This window comes from Mirounga angustirostris, unplaced genomic scaffold (genome assembly GCF_029215605.1).
Source record: "Mirounga angustirostris isolate CCGP_5_RB_7025 unplaced genomic scaffold, mMirAng1.0.hap1 SCAF_8, whole genome shotgun sequence".
NCBI classification, from domain to species: Eukaryota; Metazoa; Chordata; class Mammalia; order Carnivora; family Phocidae; genus Mirounga; species Mirounga angustirostris.
The window spans coordinates 56,360,938-56,367,472 of NW_026991716.1; the positions used below are offsets into that span (position 1 = coordinate 56,360,938).

The 6,535-nt window shown below is 30.1% G+C and overlaps 1 protein-coding gene across 1 annotated transcript in view; it reads right to left on the reverse strand.

Annotated features, from left to right (window-relative positions):
- The window catches only part of EYS (eyes shut homolog), a 164,857-nt gene that overhangs the window by 97,272 nt on the left and 61,050 nt on the right, over positions 1-6,535 (reverse strand).

Genomic DNA, 6,535 nt, shown 5'->3' on the forward strand with positions numbered 1-6,535 from the left:
AATAAAATAAAATATAATAAAATAGTTAAGAATTCTATGCTAGTAAAAACTGAAAAGTGAAAAACATATACCAAAATTAACATAAATAAGTATGTAATAGTTAATATATCAATAATATAAAATATAACTTGTAAAGAAAATAATCAGAGAACTATCCTCCAAAAGGACACTGAGCCTGGATTTTCTGAATCTTCAAAATCTGTGAAAGTTATAAAATTTCATGCATTATGTTGTAGAACTGCCCTATTCAACAGAAATAAAATGTCACATGCATTTTGAGATTTTCTAGAACTACCTTAAAAAAATAAAGGAAGCAAGTAAAATTAATTTTAAGTATACATTTAATTGACCCTAATAGATCTCAAATAAAATTATTTTAACATCAATATAAAACATTATTACTGTTGTGTTTTACTTTTTTCATACCGAATTTTTTGGTGGGAAAGTGGTATTTTTCACTTCCAGCACTTCGCAATTTGAAAGCCAAATTCCAAGTGCTTGAAGCCATGTGGCTAGTGGCTCTGTACTGAATAGTACATTTCTAGAGTAAAGGAAAAAATAAGTCTTCCAATCTTGTCTCACAAAGCTTTTCTAAGCTTGATAGCAAATACTTTACTAACCATAACAAGAGTGGAAGAATCTTAAATGAAATGTGAGCAATTAAATTTCAGTGATATGGAAAAGTAGTAATAACCACATCAAGTTAGGTCCACTCTCAGATTGGAAATTTTTAGAAAATCTATGAATATAATCTCACATCAATAGAAATAACAGCCTACAAATCTGAAGGATAATGAAATTAAAGAGTTTTAAGAATCTTCATTTCAATAAATTTTGCTGAATTTACTATTTATCCATAGCAAATCAACAACAAAAGACTCCTAACTCTCATCTCATCTTACTAAAATAGTCATCAATCCAGTTAGATTGTGTATTTAAATGTGACAGATAAGACAATAAAAATTATAGAAAAGTATGATTTCTGAAACATGACAGAAATCATTAAAATTTCATGAAAAATAAGAACATCTATTTATTCAAAGACTACATTTAGAGAGTGAAAACCAAGTAAGAGAATGGGACAAAATGTTTTTAACACCCGTAACAAGTAAAGACACAGCATATTAGGAGCTCCTAACAAATAAATAAAAACATATGTTAATAATATATAATGTATATGTATATGATATAAATGTATATATTTTGCACAACCACTATATATACATATATGTATCTATATACATGTGTGTCCATGTGTGTATGTATACATGTATATGAATGCATATGTGTAATTATATACATATGTGTATGTGTGTATGTATATACATGCAAGTGTATGTGTGTGTGTATATACATATGCATGTGTATGTATACACATAAGTATATGTGCATATATGTGGTGTATATGTGTATATATGTAGATGTCTGTATCTATATATATGTACACATAAAGCCAGTGAATAGGATAAAAAAGGACAAAAGACTTAAATAGACCTTTCACAAAAGAAGATATCAAATGTCCTTTAAAAACTAAAAGTAGTCAATATTATTAGTAAACATAGAAACTTAAACCAAAATAAATGCTGCTACATACTTGCCAGAGTGACTGTACTAAAAATCGTTGACACACAGGGGATGTGTGCATGTAGAGCAAAGAGAAGTTTCATACACTGCTGATAGGACTGTAAGTTAGCACAACCCCTTTGGAAACAATGCATTATTATTTATTAACATTTAATCAGATACATACATAAACCATGACCAAAAAGTCCACCAGAAACTATGACTAGAAAGTATATATATTTCATATGTATACATATATATATGCATATAATGCATGCATGTATATATATATATACACCTCCTATGCATGTGTGTGTGTGTGTGTGTGTATCCTTACAAAAAGCAAACAAGAGACAAGGGCAAGAAAGTTTATAGTAGTAGCATTATTCATAATAGCCTCAAGCTGAAAATTGCCAAAATGATGTCCATCATTAGAATAGGTATGTAATTTTGATATGTTCATACAATCAAAAAGCACACAGCTATGTGTTTAGCTAACGTTAAAACTCTCACAAATATAACATGAATAAAAAAGGCTAGACATAATAGAGAACATACCATAGAATCCTATTCATATAAAAATCAAGTGAAGGAAACAAAAGTAAATTGTAAAAGTTCAGGACAATCTTTATCTTTGGGAGTTGAGGGTAGGAGATAGTTACTTGGAAAGCATATGAACAAACCTCCTGGGATGCAGACAATGTTTTATTTCTTTATGTCATAGTTATGTGGAATTTTATTTTGTGAGAAACTTGTATTCAAAAATTAAATGCAATTTTAAAATACAGTTAAAATAGTTAAAATGTAATAGTTGCATTTAAAAATAGTTAAAGCCGTGCACAAAATCAAAAGATTAAAAAATAACTTGTATTATATATGACAGGAAGATGTTCTTCCTTGTTTCTAGATGTTTGCTTCTGTCATTGGTAATCAAATGTTAGCCAACCTCAGAATCACTGGAGGGCTTGTTAAAACAGATTCCTGGACCTTGTTTCCAAAGCTTGTGATTCAGTAGGTCTGCATTTGGTACCAAAATTGAGAATTTTCATTTCCAGTAAGTTCCCAGGTGATACTGATGCTGTTGATGCAAGACCACAAGTTATAAACCACTGACTTTTGCTATTCTTTTCAAAAATATACTTTCCTCTGTCCTATAGTCACCTGACTGACTCATTGTTACATTCATCCCAGCCCCAACTCCAGCCAAGCCACAAAACAGAAAGTATCCCTATCCCCCAACCACAATTATTACATTTAGAGGATACTCTCCATAATACTTTCCTTAGAAACTTCTCTCTATATTTTATTCCTCTAAGTTTCTAATATCTACACTCTGTGGTATTCCTTAGGGTTTATTTTATCCCCTAGAATTTTTGTATCATGGCTATTGAATAAATTAACAAATCTCATCAATTTCTCAATTTTCTGCATGGTTTTAACTTTTCCTTTAGGTTCATGTCCTTCTTGTCTTTAGTTCTCCCTATTTCAAAGGCAAATTTAACCGCAGATTTCTTAGGAACCCCCTTCCTTCTATATTCCTAATATGTAATGAATTTAGAATGAAATCTTCATCCTGGTAGCTGTCTGCCTTGCAAACTCAGCCAAAGACTGCAAAGGCTTTTCTATATATGAAATTTTTACTTGCCTCTTACCTGGTGGAGTATACTATTCCTTTCACTAAATGGCCGGAAATTAAAAATCCATTGCCCTCTTTTCATTCTGCCCCCTCAGCAATTTTATTTCTATTTTCCTTCGTTCTTTTCCTGGTCTAACCTTGCTCTTAAGACTTTTCTGGTGGTCTGTGAGTTATCTCATTATTTTCTTTATCCCAGTTTTACTTTTCACAAAAAACACTTTCATAGAAAATAAATACTTCTATGTTCTTCACCCTCTGCTTTCAGAACCAATACTTTCCTTACCGTGTTCTTTTCATTCACTCTGGGCCACCAAAACATGTTTTTAATATACAATATTAAATAAGTGCTGTCAGCTTCTTATGCTTGAAAAATGATATGTTTTCTATGTTTAATAAAAAGTCTCCGTTTTACATTTCATCAGTCCATCTCTTTTTCTTAATCAAGACACAGTTACATTTTTTAGAGAAGTTTTGAGACAATTATGTTAAGTTTATAAATGCTTTGGAATTTTGTTTCACAAATATATTCAAGTACTCTAGTGTTCAGATGATGTGTTAAATATTAATTTGGGTGTATATGGGCAATGGATCTCTCTCCTCTATCTGAAGATGGCAGAAAAATTATATCTTTAACTACCATCACACGGAGAAGCTATTAATAAGGGGCAAGAAAACCTTCTTTGCCTTTCCAACTTAAAATGGATATAAACTATCACTCTACATTTTCTGCTCAAATGAAATTCATGTCAAGGAGGTAAACCATAAAGTTAGAGGTTGTTCTTCTTCGATGTCTCTGTGTCTGAGAATTTTATTCCAGACATTTATAACCAATAAAAATTGAATGGCTAATGTGATTAAATGTGTAATTCAGTTGCAAAGCTCTCCTTTGACCAACTGTCTTAGTCAGTTGCACAGCTTTTAGTTGTATATAAATATATATTTGATTACAAAGGTAATGTTGAATACTGTGATTAGTTACTCTTTCAAAAGGATAAGAAAAGATTTATTTTGTATATGAATAATGGCTTAAAAAGTTACATTTTAAAAACCTCGGATTACAAGGTTTATATACATTCTCTCTAATCAGAGAGGACAACATACAGTAAATTTTAAATAAACTTAGCAAATGTACATAGGTAAAACAACTAAATTTTTGAAATATGGTTTCTTGTTCAAATTTGTATCTTCTGTAGACACTTGTTTTATCTTTTGGGAGCACATTAAAATGATAGCAGTAGTTTACTCATAATTAAAGGATGCCAAGAATCAATAGAAGCATGAAAGCAAAGAGACTGAGTAGGTAATTTAATTTTTTGTTTTTCTAAAGTTGTTCAGCAGAATTTTTCTGCCTTATAACAGATTAGCTTCACTATTAACCAATGTTTTAGAGGTAGAAAAAATTTCCAAAGGTCTAAACCAAATTTTATTTGTTTCAATTTCTCCTCATGTGATTTCTTTCTTCCATAAGAATTTTGAACAACGAGCAGGGGCTAAGAGACCTTTTACTAATCATACAAAGATTAAGCATATAAATACGGTGTACTCAGAATTCTAAAATTTTAGAAAATCATATAATATTGATGTACTATATAGTGTTAACTGAACATAATAAAAAAAAATAAAGTTACCTGCACCTCAAAAAAAAAAGAAAAAAAAAAGAAAAGAAAAAGAAATAAAGACCTTCCTAGCCTCAAAAAGAAAAAAAAAAAAGAAAAAAAAAAGGAAATTTAAAGGACTAAAAATTTTTAACATTGAAAGTAAAAGATTAAGGGGGCATTTTATAACTGTGTTTTAAGTATAAAGAGAGATACATACTTGAGAAATATAATTGTTCTACTTAATTACAGGGGTTGAACTAGAATTACTCACTAGGATAGGCAGCACATTTGAGTCAGCATAAAATACACTCAACAATTAGAAACATGCGATAATAAGAGAGACCACATAATTGAATAGTAGTATCCTGTTCAATGCTGGACGTAAACCACTCATGATTAACTCATAAATTTTATTATAGAGGAAATTCATTCAGATTTGAAACATTTTTAATAGCATGGAGCGATAATATATGGTTTATTATATTCAGGATACTATTTTTGAAATAGTAATGAATGAAAACAGGAGATTCCAAATTATATATTTCTATTTAGGTATGTTTCCATTTAAGTAGACTGTATTGAGAGCAGGATACATAATTAACACAAAATATGCATAATACATTTTATGATCAGAGAACAAACATACAGTGATTTTTCATTTTATTGGTAATAAAATCACCAATTAAAAGAATAATATATTATGTATATCAAATGAGAATTTGTACTCATCTAGTTAGCAAATTTATTTTAATTTTTGTAATGATATTATCCACTGTTGATGAAGATGGTGTATAACGACTTCTTTTATATACCAATAGAATTATAAACTTGCTCGCCAAGTCTTGAAGGAAATTTCTTAGTATGCATATTTCAAGAATCTTAAAAAAATGTTTATACTTTTGATGCAATAATTTTATGTCTAAGAATTTATTCTAAATTTTACTCCAAAAATAATTGGTGATACACGCTGAGATTTGTATTTATATTATAGTGTTATATAATAGCAAACTTTTAAAAATAAACTTGCAAATAGTAGAATGGTTAAATAAATATGTTAACATGATAGAACACTAAATCTCCATTAAATTTAATAACTACATTAAACATTTTCATAGTGTACCAGCCACTGCCACACATTTTTACATATATTAATTCTTAAATCTCATATCTTTTCTATAAAGTAGTCACTGTCATTAAACTCATTTTTTTAGAAACACTGAGATTAAGTAACTACCTAATGTCATAGGTAGAGCTGGAATTTATGCCAAATTTATGCTCCTCTCTCACTACTCTCCCTCTAAAACTATTAAGAGAGAAGATAGTGTAATGACTACCTCATAGACCCACCTATGCTTCCATGTCTGCAATAAAATGAAAAAAATTATATACAATGTAGAAAATCCTGCATAATTATTGAGAACCCAGAATCACTGAATAATCTCCTTTAAATATAATAAATCTCTTATAATTTTTTTTAAAGATTTTTAAAATTTATTTGACAGAGAGAGAGACAGCGAGAGAGGGAACACAAGGGGGGGAGTGGGAGAGGGAGAAGCAGGCTTCCCACCAAGCAGAGAACCCGAGGTGGGGCTTGATCCCAGGATCCTAGGATCATGACCCGAGCCGAAGGCAGACGCTTAACGACAGCCACCTAGGCGCCCCTAAATCTCTTATAAATTTTAAATACAAAAAAAGTTGGATCAATTTGCTCTAAAGATATCAAAACCTGTCAAATAGA